At 44.2% G+C, this 16,573-nt stretch overlaps 1 pseudogene; it reads left to right on the top strand.

Annotated features, from left to right (window-relative positions):
* Positions 1 to 326: 326 nt before the first annotated feature.
* On the top strand, positions 327 to 2,109 carry LOC115308366 (annotated as a pseudogene).
* The last annotated feature ends 14,464 nt before the right edge of the window (positions 2,110 to 16,573 follow it).

Genomic DNA, 16,573 nt, shown 5'->3' with positions numbered 1-16,573 from the left:
TTTCAACCCTATTATAAAGGGTTCTTTCCTCAATAAAACTTTATCTGTGTTTGAGACGTTCTCCTTCTCTTCCTTGTCGTCGTTTGTCTTTACCACAGTCTCGGGTTTTTCACTAAAAGGGTCATTCATATTGACCAGGTGCAAGTCGGTGAGGTAAGATTTACTAACCAAAACAAAAGGCCTCTCTGTGGCACACACCCCTTTGTTTCGAAGAATTAAAATCATTTTTATCGTCCCCTTAAGCGTGATATTTCTAAGAACCTTGCGATCAGACCGCAGTACGGTGACTGTTGAACTAATGAATGCATACACATTGTGATCAGTCAGAAGAGGTGCCCTCCAGCAACGCCATGGAAAAGGTGGCCTTCGTCTGTGGCCTCACCAAGCTCAAGAAGGAAGACTTCACTATTGGCTCTTTCATCTCGGGTATGTGAAACGTTCAACATAGGCTGCCCACCTAACTGTTCTTTTCTGGCTCTCTGTAAGGTTAACCAGCTACGTTATTTCGTGTTCTTTACAACACAACCCCTTATATGCAGACCGTCACCCAGGCGCCGAGCACCACGTGAGGACCGAAGAAACGGGCACAAAGCACTACTTCGACACGTGGCATATTGACAAATGTTGGTTTCCTATTATTTATTTTTTTCATTTTATTTACTGACAGGCAGTGACTAATCCGACAATCCGTGGTCAAAATAACATTATAAATTACTTTTATGTGTATGACGGTGATTCCAAAAGGCTTCACCCGTCAAAATATTTTATTTATTATTTTGACATCCTTCGTAGAAATATTGATGTTCTCACTGGATGTAATGGAGTAAAAGGAGATAACCATTTTAAGGTCTTTGATACAACAAAATTAATGCGTTTTCCGACACAAAAGGTCATTTTTACGACCTGTACGCCCATGGCATTGTGGAACACTTTGTTTAAAGACAGCGAAACGGAACCTTTAAAATATGGTTTGAATCAAGACTGGGGATTAGTATAGAGATATTCAAACGTTGCTTTTCATAGATTATTTCACAGCAATAGTGAGTCACTAGCGTGAAGAGTTGCTCCTTGGTGCTACTATCACCGTGGGAATGAGAACGAGACCAAACAATGTACGCCTGAACCCATACCCAGTCTGGTGCACAGGACACCGGTCAAGAAATACCTTGCTTACATACAGAATAAGACAATGCTCAAATTAAAGTTTGTTTCTTAACTTTACGAGAGAACAACAGTTCGAAATCCACCACCCGTCACCCGTCAAACTCTGGAGCACAAACCATACACATTGGAATCTTGAGCACACACCCCACACGTCGAACATAGAATGATTTTTTTCAGGTAGAACTTGTGAAGCACCCCGACTTGGAAAAGCGTAAAAGCCGACATGATACCTGAAGCTCTCAAAATACTAATTGAAAGCTATTTGTATGTCTTCCGGAAATAATGTCGTAGACATAGTATGTTTACAGACATTGAAATAGTCACGGCCATACCCGACTACCCGACAAATTTCTATACGGCAGTGGACACTTCTGATGTATAGCTAACAATTGTACACTTTTCAAGGCTTGAAGAAGAAGCTCCAAGGAGCGAGCCGGAAGAGTGAGTCCAAGGAACTGCAGGTGTGGGTGCAGCCAATCACCAACCACCTGTTCTACTGCAGCGCTGGGTGATGGCAAAGGCCCACTCCTAGTAAGTATGGGGCTCAGTTTGATGAACCACGTGGTGGACAAGCACGATGGCCACGACGGACCGTTCAGCGAGTGCCTGCACCAGCCACTTTCTGACCGTGCATGGTTGACTGAGGGTAAGTTCATTGCACCGTTCCTTGTCCAGTACACCTCTCCTGCCATTCTCACGTAGGAGAAATAAAAATACTTCTGAATGGCATTCATCATAGCTGTGTGCTTATTCCAGAGCCCCAGCTTACAACAAGCTCCGAAACATTGTTTCAAGCCCGCGGCTCCTCAAAGACATCAGTCATCTGTCCCCCGGGTCCCCGACTTCCTCCGTGGAAGCTTTCAACAGCGTACTGATAGGGTTCGCCTCCAAGTCCTGGGCATTTACGCCAGAAGGAATGGAAGCGAGCTAAACAACCCTTCTAATCGAACGACCATTCCTGGCATGGTGGCCTGTAGCCGATTTTGAAAACAATATTTAATAAAAAAAACAATATTAATGTTGTTATTTGTGTAATACAAACCACACGCCACCATGTTCTGAGGCTTTCTATAACGTGCATGTTTACTAATCATTCTCCTCCCTCACTGCATGTGTAAATATCTATAAAAGTTTACTCCACTGACGTTTTTCCCAGAACTTCTTTATTTGCATACAACACTGGACACAAAGTCAACCTCTTTAATACAATAAGGGATGTGTCAAGTTACTGGGAAATAATAAAAAAAACCGAAGACCACAATTCGCAAGATGTTTCATGTTACTGGGAACCACAGAAAAAACCTACATGGTATGAATGAGTACGAAACTCAAAAGTTAACACAAAGCAAGAAGACACTAGCTACGTAGTGATCATTCTTAAGAGCTAAAGCTTGGGAACTACTTTTAGAGCGCAGTTCTTAGGGGCCCGTTTGCAGCTTGAGCGGCGTCGGCGCCGGCGTCGCCATCGGCGTCGGCGTCGGCGTAACCGCGCGGTGCATTATAGGTAAATTTCCCCGCTAAATCTAGCAGAAAATTTCCCCGCTAAATCTAGCGGAAAAATTTCCCCGCTATATCTAGCGGAAAAACTTCCCTGCTACATTTAGCGGGAAAACTTTTCCCCTAGATTTAGGGAAAAAAATTTTCCGCAAAATCTAGCAGAAAACATTCCGCGCTAAATCTAGAGGAAAAATTTCCCGCTAGATTTAGCGGAAAAAATTCCCCGCTAAGTTTAGCGGAAAATTTTTCCCTTTAAACCTAGCGGAAAATTTTTCCCGCTAAATCTAGCGGAAAAGATTCCCCGCTAAAGCTAGCGGAAACATTTTTCTGGGGGGTCACGTGACCCGCAAGGTCACGCGACACCTTGGAGGGGGGGGGGGGGTGTCGCGTGTACGAATGACAGTACCGGAACTGTCATTCGTACATTTCTTCCACGTCAGCATTGCCTCACCGTTCCAACGTGATCCTTTACACATTCCGAGTGCCTCGGCGGTCCCTTACAATTATATGCGATCGTTTCTACTGTCGAGCAGCGGCCGTTCGAATTGGGGGGAAAACAACTTGAATAGGTAACAGAGATCGTCAAACGCACTTCCTGGCTCTGGTTTTATTCATTTCGGAAGAAAAAGTGAAAGCCGTTTACAACTCCCTCTAACCCCGAATTGGAGCGCAACTCTTGAGGAGGAGGAGGGAAGGGTACTGAGGGGAGGGTCGACCCCGCCTCCTCCTTCTCCTCCTCCTCCCCTCATTCTTGAATATGCTCCGGGGGGTCACATGACCTCGGGGGGGGGGGGGGTCACGTGACTTGGAGATTCACGTGACCTTGGGGGTCACGTGACCTTGGGGTGACCTTGGGTGGTCACGTGACCTTGCGGTTACGCCGACGGCGACGCCGCTCAAGCCAGAAACAGGCGCCTAAGAGCTGCGCTCTAAAAAAGGGTGAAGTTCGTTCGACGGCCCGCGTTCCGATGGTCGCCTCACATGCTGATAGCCGCTGTATCCCGGATCACGCCGACTGTTTTCGTGGCATCCTAAAACCAGTTGTGCTCCAGATCGTCTACCGAATGAGGGCGATGAAGCTAAACGACACGGGGCTCATCGGACAGAGGAGCACCCTTAAGCACCCATTCACTGTTCACGTAACTTTGGGAATGAAGTTATGTGCTCGTAAATCTCAAGGCTCACAGAGGTTCAAAGCCCTGGTATTCATCAGATGGATACGTGTTTCGAATGGCCTGTACAACACAAGCCGGCAAGACCGTCCGGTTATCTCTGCGAATGCGGCGCCAGATTCACCAGACAAACTGCCGGTACGCCACATACCGGTACTTCCTGTTGAAAAACCAGAAGAATGACATAGATGACACATGAGAATACAAAACAAAACTCAAGGAAGAGACGGCTCTGAAGATCAGAATTGTTCTGAATCTAGAACAAAAGCATATCGCAAGAGTCAATAGCAGCAGTAGACAAACTTTTTTTCTTTCAGTCTTGACAAATCGATGCAGTTGGGTACCGCCCGAGCCTTTCAGTGGCCAATTCGCCAAAGCATGCGACGTCTCGCGCGAAAAGGTAGCAGCGACGCAGTCCTTTGTCCCACCTAACGAAGAACAGCTGGAGGTTAAATTACCAGCGGGTGTCGTCGAAGCGCGCCGAAGGGTCGGGAGGTTCGGGTTGTTGCGCCGTCTTCGCTGTCGGCAGCCGTCCTCCGCGGCGTGTCTTCGAATGGCCGAAGACCAAGCTGCTCGCAGCTGCCAAGAAGCTCACGCTACAATTCAGGGTCCATTTTGCCCGAGGACGCAGAAGCTACTAAAGGCGGTGGACAGTGGACGCACACAAGCCGCATCGAAAATCGAGACGTTGTGTACGTTCAACTCCGCAGCCAAGCCAATCCAACAGCAAATCCAAGAGCAAGGGGAGGGGGCGATCTTCTTCGCCAAGGGGCGGCGAAAGAGCGGGAGTTTTAAATGTAGAGAGGTTGTGACTCCGACAAAATTACGCCCTGTGACGCAAATATTGTTAATTTTTTTTTTCACGGGATATTTTTTTTTTGTAACATGCTTGTCCCAACTAAACTGTTAAAAAATTTTTTTTTCTTTGCAGTTATTCATTAAGGAACCCAGTTTTAAGAGGTGGGAATAGTGTGAATGGGCTTTTAGGCTCATGCTTGAATATGGGTCGATTTTGATGGAAGTAAGAACTACCAAAAGGATCGCACATTATACGTTGTCAAAAGTTTAGTAATATCAAAAGTCGTCAAAAGCCGACACTCGCTGGGATTTCTGAGTGAATCAAATTTTCGTCTCAATTTGCACAAGGGCAAACCGGATTGAGTAGTTAGCACGGAAGCCAGGTTAGCCCTGCCTGAGTCGTTTCCATTCCTCTAAATACATGGATATGCCAGTGTACAATATAATTTTAACAAATTTAACTACAATCAAAGTTACTACGATTATCTTATATATTCCAGTGAAAGCCAAAGGTTTCTCATATTTAGTAACTCAGCTGTGTGTGAATTTCCTAGTGATATGATCACCTTTGAAGTGATGCCAATAGGTCCAGGAGCTGCGTTCAGTAGGACTCTGAGTTTTTCTCCATACTTCCTGAGTTGTTGCACTTGTTTTGTTTATATATTTCGTTTTTCATCAGTCCTTGTGTCGAAATGCCAAGCTGATGCCCGTGTAAATCTTATGGTGGAAGACAGGCGCCGACATGACGCTCGTTAATATTTTTGAGGTCATAGAAGATGCTATTTTTTTTTAAATTGTGCAATTTGCCCTCCCAGTTATAACCGTTCGTTTAAAAATTGTTCAGGTGACAAAATAAATTCTTCATTTAAGAAGGCATGTGTTAAATACGAGATTTCAAAGCGGCTTGTTGCCCAGACAAGAAAGCAGGGCTCCACAAGAGACAGAAGTGGCGTACTTGAGCTGCGAATTTGAAATGTCGATATATGTACTGGCTTACTTAGAGCTGATACCAAGTGAATAGTCGGTTACATCTGTGCGTCGCTGCATGCCTGATTTACTGCCCACATTAGTTGTATTGTCACGGGTGGTGACCAAAAGAAAACAGGAAATAAACAAGAAGAAATAAACGTTTAATGTGGCGAACTTGTGCCAAAAATAAAAGAGTACAAAAGATAATAATAGAGCGTCGCGGGCGTCGAAGTCGGCGTGGCAGCAGAGTCGAACGCTGGGGCGAGACTGACTCGACAAGGTCGCGGGCGGCCTCTTATCTAGAGTGCGCCGCTATCTCGAAGATTCGGCGAAAGCGGTTCGAGCGTCGCGTGATCGGGGCGAGAATGAACACGCACTTTCTAGAAAACAAAAGCAGGGATAAATGATAGAAGTTACGTGCGGTACATGAATAAACGGGAACTTTCTGGGGGACCGTGACCGAGCGTTGCTTTCTCAGCCTTGCGCGCGGCAGTATTGCCATTTTCGGTGTCTAAAAAAATTATATAAACATATGAAGCGCACCCGGAGGTTATGACAGTGTATACAGAATAAGATTAGATCCATTCATTACTGGGTGTTTCACAGCAGTGTATTGAGATCGCGCGGGTTAGCTGAATAAAAGTTATTGTTTGTTTATTTCCAATGTTTATGTTACTACGGCAAAACCAGCTCTTGTGTTTGTTTCCTCCAGCATCAGTTCTAAATCCCCAGGATATGTGATGAAAATAAAAAGTCCTCATAACAAGGGTTCGTGGAAACTTTTAAGAAGACTATTCAAACCATTGAAGCTATTACAGCCTTTTCGGCGGATATACGTTGGATGCTAAATGTGAAAGTCGGTTAGGCAAATCATAATTATCGCTAAAATGTCAGTATAATAGCTTCCATGTATCCAAACCCCACTCAAGCACTGTGAAGTATCTCCTCCGAAATAATATAAGTAGACCACCTTCTCTGCAGCGACACCTGATATCTATCTAGCCGGATGTACTTTAACCGAAAAAAAAAAGAAAAAACGGGAAGATGAAGCTAGCCACGATTCCTAAAGTCCAATAATATTATGTGTGCCAACGATATCAATTCTCTGAGGTTGATGCACCCTAAAACAATAAACCGACCGTTCTATTGTAATAGACTAATATATTGTATTCAAATGACAGTTTTCACGTAATTTCTATATTTTGCCTGACTTAGGGAACCTCCGAACATGCCTTCTTTTTTTTTTTTTTTCTTTTAATTTTGTGTTTTTACAAGATAAGATTGTCAGCCCTCAAGGATGTAGAAAGGATGTTCCGAAGCCTTATATTTATGGATACACCCTTTCAGTACCATAATTTTGAGTAATACTCCCTTTTTATAATGAAATAAGTTGATATTAAATGAAATACCATTTATATTCGAAGAATGCAAAAAGGACGTGGAATAGGGTACTACAGTGAAGAGAAAACACCCTTCCCTTTTTTGTTCGAAATTAGCGAGTGTGTCAAACAATTATTGTCCGTACCATTCATTTTAAATTGTAGATACATTCCTTGTACTTCGATATATTATGCTCTACGTGACAGACTGACGACATCGCCACAGTGGCTCCGAAACAAAGCTCTGGCATACGGATACCCAGGTGTCGGGTTCGAATACCGGTCAAGGTACTCGCAATCTGACGGTGGTTTATTGCGGAGAAGGCGGCATGTAATTTGTAACCGTGCTTTAGATTTTACGCAAAAAATTCTCTAAGTGGTCGGAATTCATCCTCAATACTCTGCTGCAGCACGCCAGATGCTTTTCGTTTGTTTTTAACATAAGACTTCCAAATTTGGCTTTGACTTTATGTGTTGCTTTCGCAATATAGACGACGGTCGCCTGCGTGTCAGTGTCTTTCAATTCTGAAATATACCATAGCGCAGTGGGGAACTGAACAGGGTCGTGATTTGTATGTCGTACGTGATTCATTACGTCTTGACTTGCTACTCCCGCAATGCGAGAACTGTATGTTTTGCTTGTTGCTTGTAAACGTGTTGCTCGCAGCAAATAATCAATAAAATGTTGCTAATATTGTCTCCATCCTATTTTAGGGTGTTTACCCACGCACTAATGGTGTTCTGTAAAACACTCTCTCTCTGTCTGTCTGTCTGTGTCTGTGTGTGTGTGTGTGTGTGTGTGTGTGTGTGTGTGTGTGTGTGTGTGTGTGTGTGTGTGTGTGTGTGTGTGTGTGTGTGTGTGTGTGTTTGTTTGTTTAGCACTCGACGAAGATCCGGGAGTTTTGACATAATTCTTTTTGTTGCTACCAAACGGCAATCCTTCGGATTGTTGACTGTCATTTATATATAGGGTGGTTCAAGTCACCAGGCTCGATCTAAAATAGACCGCAAAAATCGACGCCTGAACATAGCCATCTAAACGTTTCGTCAAAGGTGTATTTTACAAGTCGGTTTTTTCTTGTAAAATTGCAAAGCGTAGCTCTGTTTCTGTAAGAAATGAGGCCAAAAAACTTGCCAGGTCTATGGCGGGCAGCAACGCAGACGACTGGGGTCCAGTAGCGGGGTGTGTTTGGCGTTCGTATTGATAGATAGCGCTACCTCCTAATCGCGACGGCTCGCGACCACCGTGGTTTATTAAAATGAATATAATCTTTTTGATCTTTGGTTAATCTTAATATAATCTTCGGTTAAAAAATGAATGCGAACAATAAAAGCAAAACTTAAAGTAAAAAAACGCGTCTGCATAACGGCGGCGCTTATGTTGCCAACGGATTTAGTCTGCGTGTCGTCTGCTATCTTTCGCTGGTGGGCTGCACCTTCGGACGCTGCTCCCGGCGCCATCTATCAATAAGAACGGAAAACACACCCCGCTACTGCACTTGGTCCTCTGGGTCACCACCCGCCGTAGACCCTGGCAAGTATCTTGACCCTATTTTTAACTAAAAGAGAGCTACGCTCTGTAATGTTACAAGAAAAAACCGACCTGTGAAATACACCTTTAACGAAAAGTTTAGAAGGTTACGTGCAGGCGTCGATTTTTACGGTCCATTTTAGATCGAGCCTGGTGACTTGAACCACCCTATACTCTCTGCGTGAGAGTTGTAGAATCAGGGAGAAAGGAGGAATTAACCCTTGTGAAATCTGGAGGAACCTTTTCTACCGCTTGTGTGCGTGGCGTTGACGGGAGGGAATTGGTAACATTTTTACTTCGCTGATAAATAATTTCATTATGGATACACACAGAGAGCTGGGAATCAACTAGACTGCGTGAGAAACTGCTTTTTCAACAGCGGAATCAACCAACGATGTCAGAAACTTATCGGAAGCCTCTCTTGATTTTGGTGTCTATTCTCTCGATCACGTCTTGCTCTTGTGTCCTGAAAGGGCGGTGTCAAGAATTTTTATGCGCGTGCCACTACTCGAGTAATAGAGGGTGCTTCGCTTTGGGCACTCGACGTGGGATACGCCGTGCCACTTTTGCAACAGCGAACAGACGGCCGATAATTATTTTCAATGTCGCTGAACCTCCAGCATTGTCTGCACTTGTTAGAATATCGGACGTATTTATCCACCCAATAGATTGGGGGCTAAGCCATGACCTCACTGGGGCATGACTGTCTAGTGAATGAGACAATCACGGATTCTATCCGCATGTGCCTTCCACAACTCTGCTGCATTTAAGCACGCTAATTACTTAAGCCTGCTGAAATATATCCAGAACTTTTGGCGGGCTCAGGGAGCTATCAACGTCTCTAACAACACCGCAAGGGCACCCAGCGAGCCTGGATGAACACTGAACGGCGATTTACACAATGTCTGTACAAGCCAGAAAGATCACGTACATAGCCAAGACATAAGATACTGTGAATCAGGAAAACAGAATTAAATCATGCCATTTTTTTTTCCACAGGTACAAACTGCAGTAATCTTCTTATAGTGAGTCGTGGTAACCCTTAATTTATTTCAGGGACCTTTTGGATTCCGTACATATAAGAATTCCCGCGGCCACTAGAATGACTACCAGAGGGATCGAGTGTCCTCCGCTCTGGACAAATAAATCAAGGCCCACGTCTCTCGGCTGAATTGAAGGTGACAATAGACTTCCCGATCCCCTCCTCCTCGAGGGTTCGAGGCCACTGCCCGACCCTCCCATAACATGTCTTACGGAGTATTGTAGACAGAAATGTACCAGGAGTGCCAACAAATCTCGCCGATTTTATGTATTTAACAAAGCGGTCCTGTTATCAATTATAAAACTGTTCTCAATTCTGAGGGTTGACGGGTCCTCGATTGAATTTAAATTTTGGCTGCGTTTTACGCTGCCACGAAGCCTCGAGTTCTTTCACAAAAATATGGTCAAGGTGGTATCACCTTCTAACAATTAGAGGCATGCCTCCTAATTAAGATTTGTGAATGTTCAGACTTCTTCCATACCCGCCACAGGAGTAAACTTGATTGCAAAATCTCTTAATTATTTCTGCATAACGGATTCAGAGCAGTGCCTCCTTTTGAGTCATTATACAGAGGTCGTTGATCTATTTACCTTAAGATAAATTGATTTAATTTTACCTTCTCTTTAACAAACAATGAAACGGTATCGAATCACGTAGAAAAATTAGCCGACTGAAGTTCATTTTCAACCTATTAAATAACAATTTCAACTTGGACTACAGCAATTACCTTCATTTCAATACTAGTAGGCCAACAAGGAACAAGCACTGCAAATCTTTCACTGAAATAAGGTGTAGAACTGACTGCTTCAAATATTCCTGTTTTCCACGTACGATTCATGAATGGAACTTGCTCTCACAAGAAATCGCCTCCACAGATTGCGTATTGTCGTTCACAGCTAAGTTAAAGGAATCGGATGTTGTTTGATATTACATGCGTATGATTTGGTTTGATTGTCTGTGATTGTGCTTTTCTACTAGTCATGCTTTAGATATTTTTTTTTTATAGGTTTGTACCGTGTTTTTTTTTTAATGTTTGCGTGTGTTTTTGTGACGGGTAGTTGTAAAAGATCCTTTTGCGTAGTCATTCTTTGCATGGGAAGAATCCTATCAAGGGCATCTGTTGGCCCTTTATTCCTCTACGAGTTGTAACGCCACCACACCTATGTATTTTATTTTCAAGTGCATTTTATTGTGTATATCTCCTGCCTTGGCTGCGTATTAGCGGCCGGCAGTATCAATAAATAAAAAAATAAAGAAATTTCATCACACGCGCGAGTTAAAAAAAAGCGGTAAGAACGAAAGTTACATTTTCGCTGGAGCAATTATTTCCAGCAAGCGTACACTGTGCTACCTTGAAAACTTGGGAAATAATTGTTCTAAATTAGCATTTAACGGTTTTTCGAGCGGGGAAAGTGAAGGTGTAACAGACGAGAAACAAAACTGAGGCTATACATTAAAAATACAAAAAAAAATGAAAGACGTTTACAAATATCTGTAACGCGAAATTAGTGCGCAGATCTTGAGAAGAAGAAGGGGAGGGTACGGAGGGGAGAGTATATCCTTCCTCCTCCTCCTTTATGTTTCGAGTTCAAGTGACGTCAGTTTTCCCGCTAAATTTTCAGGGGAAACTGACTTTTTAGTATGTGACGTGACACGAAGTCATGTGACGTCTTTTTCTCTGCTAAACTTAGCGGAGAAGCTTAATTGGTGTTGAGGTCACTGGAGTCAATTTTGTCGCTAAATCTAGCAGGGAAGTTGAATTTGATCATGGGTGACGTGACACAAAGTCCTGTGACGTCCTTTTTTCGCTAAACTTAGTGGGAAAATGGACGTCACGTGACCTCAACACCAATTTAATTTCCTGCTAAATGAAGTGGGGCGGTTACGCCGACGCCGGGAATTCCGGGAACAGGCGCCTAAGAGCTGCGCTCTAAGAAGGAAATAGCTGCTCAGTCAGCAATCATTTTCGGGAGTGCATTCGTAACCCGAAATTAGCGTTGGTGCCATGTTACTGTAGCCGCAGAAAATAAGGAATTTCATAAGGTTTCTTTTCAGTAAAAACGCTTCCGCCCCGCCCCGCCCCGCCCCCGCCCCCCCCCGCCCTTACCCTACTGAAAAGAAACCTTACGAACTTCGAACGGGTACATACCGGCACCTGTAACCGGTTCGAACCTTTGCTTAGTGGTACTACCAAATTTCTTAAGGTTTGACCAAATGCTCACCGGAAATGGTCAAACTGCACGCTCATAGGTTTGATCAAACCGCTTTTCTTTGTGAGCGTGGTGGTATGCGGACCTGTTCACAGCGCACAACGGCGTGGTGAGCCGGTTTGAAACTGCTCACCAGGTTCTTTCAACCGGTAAGCAGTTTCACCACAACGGTTACCAGTTTGTTTAGGCCGCTGTTCGCCTTCAAGAAATCGAGAGAAAGAGTGAAAATGAGGGAGAAATACAGGCAACGGGTCCGCTCTCGGGGGCTTTGTGGGTACTTGCAGCCTTTCGAACGTGTGACAGACGCGCTCTGCCAACCATCTCCACCGGGGCTCTAACGAGAGTGCTACGAGGTAAGTTCTGTTTCCCTTGTCGTAACTGTACTCAGTTCCCTATTACTTTAAACCGCAGCGGACGCCACGAGCCATCTCGGTGAATCCAGCGCTGTAAAAGTATCAGGCGACTAAGCGTGGCTGATCCCTTCCGGAGGGTTGTACGTGACACACGCACGGCTTTGGATAGGCTCCAATGGCTCGTATCCTCCGACGGCGTTGTTCGTAATATCAAAACGGAGAGCAGTGCTTTATATATTTTATGTTATCGAAGCAGTAAACACCCACGGTGTTTCGCATCCACTTGTTTGTGTCTGTCTGCTTACATTCAAAAAGTGCGGACAGTGCGTGCCGCCAGCGTTCGAACCCGCCGTAGCGGTTAACGTTGTCTGCTGCATGATGGCAGTTACATGCTCAGTCTCAGTGAAGGTTCGTTCTTTTCTAACGATTGCGTCAGGGATCCGATTAGTGAGAACGCCGATGGTCTGCGGATGTCGGTGGTCATAGAAATGACTGACAGGACTCCATCAAATAGCGAAAAATAAAAAGACAAGTATATTTACACTACACATCCAATCGTTGCCCGACCGACGTTCTTCACGGCCCTCGCGCGTCTCCCTTTTTCTTCGTTTTCCATGTCTCGCTCGAGCCACAGCCGCGTCGCTCACTTTAAAGTCATCACTGAGCAAAAAGAAAGACGAAACCGAAACCCTGCGCATGTCGCGCCTCTGGATTTACGGTTGTCGTTTACGTTGACCTTCACAGTCACCTCACCTTGATCTTTTCAGTCGCATTCAGACCTCCACAATTGAATTCAAAACAGCGCCACTCGTCCTTGTGATGAACTTTTTCCTCGAACTAAACTTTCGCAATAAAGAGGATTTATAGACAATAGATTAACGGCCTGTCCTATTAAACTTTATGTTCATTCTTTTCTGCGGGGTTGTCAGCTTGCACATTCAATTCACTATTAGAGTAAAAAGAAAATCTGCAGACAGGAAGGTCAACAATTTCCACACTCTTTCCAAAGTGTTTACTTATATAAGATGTTTATTAAGAAATTAATAAAACCATGCTTTCAATTTGTTCGGATCGCCGACCATCCGAAACATCGGAAGCCGTGCGGCGGAAACGTGGAGAGCAGAACAAGTGTATGCTTATATATGTTCGGTGATCTTGACTATTTATCCCACACACTACCTTATTCAAACTGCGTGGTCATATTGGGACAGGGAAAAAGAACCAAGTTCAGTTTCCCTGCCCTGCTGCAAGAATTGACAGGCAAGTGCCAATCAACCAGCACACACCGCACACACCTGTTTTGTATAACTGAGTTGTTGGGTCGAAGACCAAGACAACCGCGAAAAGCAGCAGAAAGAGGGTTAAGAAATAAAGAAAAAAGGACCCGACGGAAAACACAAAGTTCTTCCCATGCAGCTTCAGTTCGAGCTCTGCTTCAGCTCATGATAGAGCGCAGCGGAAGCTGCGCTCTATCATGAGCCTGGGGGGTCACGTGACCCACGTGACCTCGGGGGGGGGGGGGGGGGGGGTCACGTGACCTCTCGGTTACGCCGACGGCGACGCCGCTCTTAGGGGCCCGTTTCCAGCTTGAGCAACGTCGGCGTCGGCGTCGGCGTCGCAGTAACCGCGCAGTGCATTATGGGTAAATGTCCCCGCTAAATCTAGCGGAAAATTTCCCCGCTAAATCTAGCGGAACAATTTTCCCGCTAGATCTAGCGGAAAAACTTCTCCACTAAATCTAGCGGAAAAACTTCCCCACTAGATGTAGCGGAAAAAATTTTCCCGCTAAATCTAGCAAGAAAAATTCCCCGCTATATCTAGCGGAAAAAGTTCCCCGCTAGATTTAGCTGGAAAATTTTTCCGCTAGATTTAGGGGGAAAAGTTTTCCACAAAATTTAGCGGAAAAAATTCCGCGCTAAATCTAGCGGAAAAATTTCCCGCTAAATTTAGAGGAAAAAATTCCCCGCTAAAAAATTTTCCCGTTAAACCTAGCGGAAAAAACCTAGCAGTGTGTTTTTTTCTCATGAAAAAAACACACTGGCAGAACTTACGTAATCCAGGCGAAACACGAATGTACCTTCTCCCTGTTTCTTTAAAAAGGGCAATGCAAAAAAATTTCAGAACATTGCTAAGTTTCAGTTTTACTGTTCTTATCGATAAATTCGTTTTCTTGGTGCAATTTCAATTTCGCATGAATGTATTGCTTAAAGCCATTTCGTCGAATAGGCGAGCTGGCTATATCCCGATTGTCTCTGGATGAAGAAGCAAAAGGCAATTTCAAACCACGTACGTTACGATGTCAGTATGCTCTGGAAGAAGTCGACTGTGTACATGCAAATATGGCGCTATTACTAAAACTAGCGAAAACGGAGGTGCAAAATAATATTAAAAAAGCACTCATTGTACGGTCGTACACCTCCTACCATTTTCTTTCTTTTTATGTTTGAGGCGACGCTACGCCGCCGCGGTTTTTCTTCCTCCTGCGTTTATGTTTTCTTTTTTGTGTGTGTTTACTTGACGTTTGCGTATTTTGACTTAGCCTTGTTTGGCTTAGTTTTTACTTTCCTTCGCTTCGTCGCTTACTACCACCGGTTCGTCTGCTACGCTATGCCCGGATAGCTGCAACTTTTTCTTTTGTTTGTTTTTTTGCCGTCGTTTGTGATAACCTCCTATATTCACCTTCGATTGAGTTTCTGAAGCAAAGTCTTCATCTGTAATATTTGATACTTAATAAATATATTAAAAAGAGTAAGCTCGTTATACATTTCTCTTCGGATTTCAATTGAGTATACGCGGTCACGTCTGTTATGTGTCATCATCGGTTGATCGACCGGCCGCCTTCGGGCATACACCAACGCATACTTGGAGATGGCAGGCGTGGTATGTGCTGCTTACCACAGCAAAAACAAGCTTCCGTGATGTGGTGAAAAATCGTTCTTCCGCTTCCCGGAGGAAGAACAAACTTGAGTAATTAAGTTACTTCAAATGAAACTGCAAGAGCTATCCAAGTCTGGCTTCAAAATCGCCACTGACGCCTCAACAGACGATTATGACACTTCATGGAGATCGCTGAGAACTTCACGGACGACAGGTGAGATGCACTAGCGACCACGCAGTCATATGTAGCCGGGTGGGCAGTCCGTCAGATCTGTCATTATGCTTGCTATCAGAAATATGGAACACCTAGAAATACATTCTGTTGAAAAACAAAAAATACTCGCATGCCAAAATGACACCACATATACAAGACTTAGCTCGACACCTAGCCGGTAACATTGGCCGTGCCTTCGACACTTATTTCACTTATGCATTTCATCAAACAAAAGTTCAGCAAAAAAAGCAGTTGAGGCCACTGATTGACATTCAAAACAAAGGCACGGTGTGCAAGGATTGCCTGGACATGTACGAAGTACGTCAAGTACTTGAGTGTACGTTCGACCTGATCCGCCAAGCGAGTAAACAAACAACCTGCCAAAGTCACTGGAAAAGTATATGCGAAAGGAAAAAAGATTACACACTGCAAGCACGAAGGAGATTGCAGCGTGCGACTTTTATTTACCGGGCGCAGTGTGAGCTGGATTCCGTTGTTCCTTTTCTCTGTTTTGTGCTTAGTTCCTAACAACGCCGCGAAAGAAAATAAACAAACGAATAACGTGCAGGTAAAAAAAAAAAGCTTTTTTTTTTTTAATATTTTCGTCGTGTTGCTTTTGCTTTGTTTGTTGTGGACTCAACGCCGACGGCGAGCACCACCTGCTAATTTTCAATGCTCCCACCGACGCGCCGTGAGATCATCGTCGTTGAAGGAGGCCTTTGCTGGGTGATTTGTATCTTTGTATCGTCTGCTGACTTGTTTGTTTCTTTCGCCGTCGTTAGTGACTGTTCCCCATTTCTATTTATTTTCGTCTGGAATGGAGACCCCAACTTTTCTGCAAAGTTTGGAAAGTGTTTGCACGGTCATTTTTCTCGACATCTTGTAAACCCTGAGATAAGGAACGATAAAAAAACGGACGAACACAACAGAGATTTTGAGATTTTGTTGTGTTCGTCCATCTTGTTTTATCGTTCCCCATCTCAGGGTTTACAAGATGTCGATTAATTACCAGCTAGCCTGTACTCTCTAACTGTTTACATTTTCTCGTTACTTCTTTTTTAAATGCTGCATAGGTGGGTGCACTCGCTCTGGCAATTTTAACATGTTGTTTTCGCACGTTTTAATAATCACCTATTAAGTCAGGTAAGAAATTGTGGCAACGCGGTTTGTAACCGACCAAGAGCAACCTCTTACGATGTAGTTCGAGCAGCTAAACGCCCTTCTTCCGCTTCCCAGATGCGATTCAAAAGCGTCTGATCCCCCTGAGTGGCGTTTGAGACCTCTAAATAAACTGCTCAATCTTTGTTTATGCGCGCGTTGTTATTTGATTGTCGTTGCAGTTCCGATCAGTGGACTTCGCTTTGCAA

This window comes from Ixodes scapularis, unplaced genomic scaffold (genome assembly GCF_016920785.2).
Source record: "Ixodes scapularis isolate PalLabHiFi unplaced genomic scaffold, ASM1692078v2 PGA_scaffold3__209_contigs__length_174095766, whole genome shotgun sequence".
Lineage (NCBI taxonomy): Eukaryota > Metazoa > Arthropoda > Arachnida > Ixodida > Ixodidae > Ixodes > Ixodes scapularis.
This window is presented reverse-complemented; position numbering and strand designations above follow the sequence as displayed.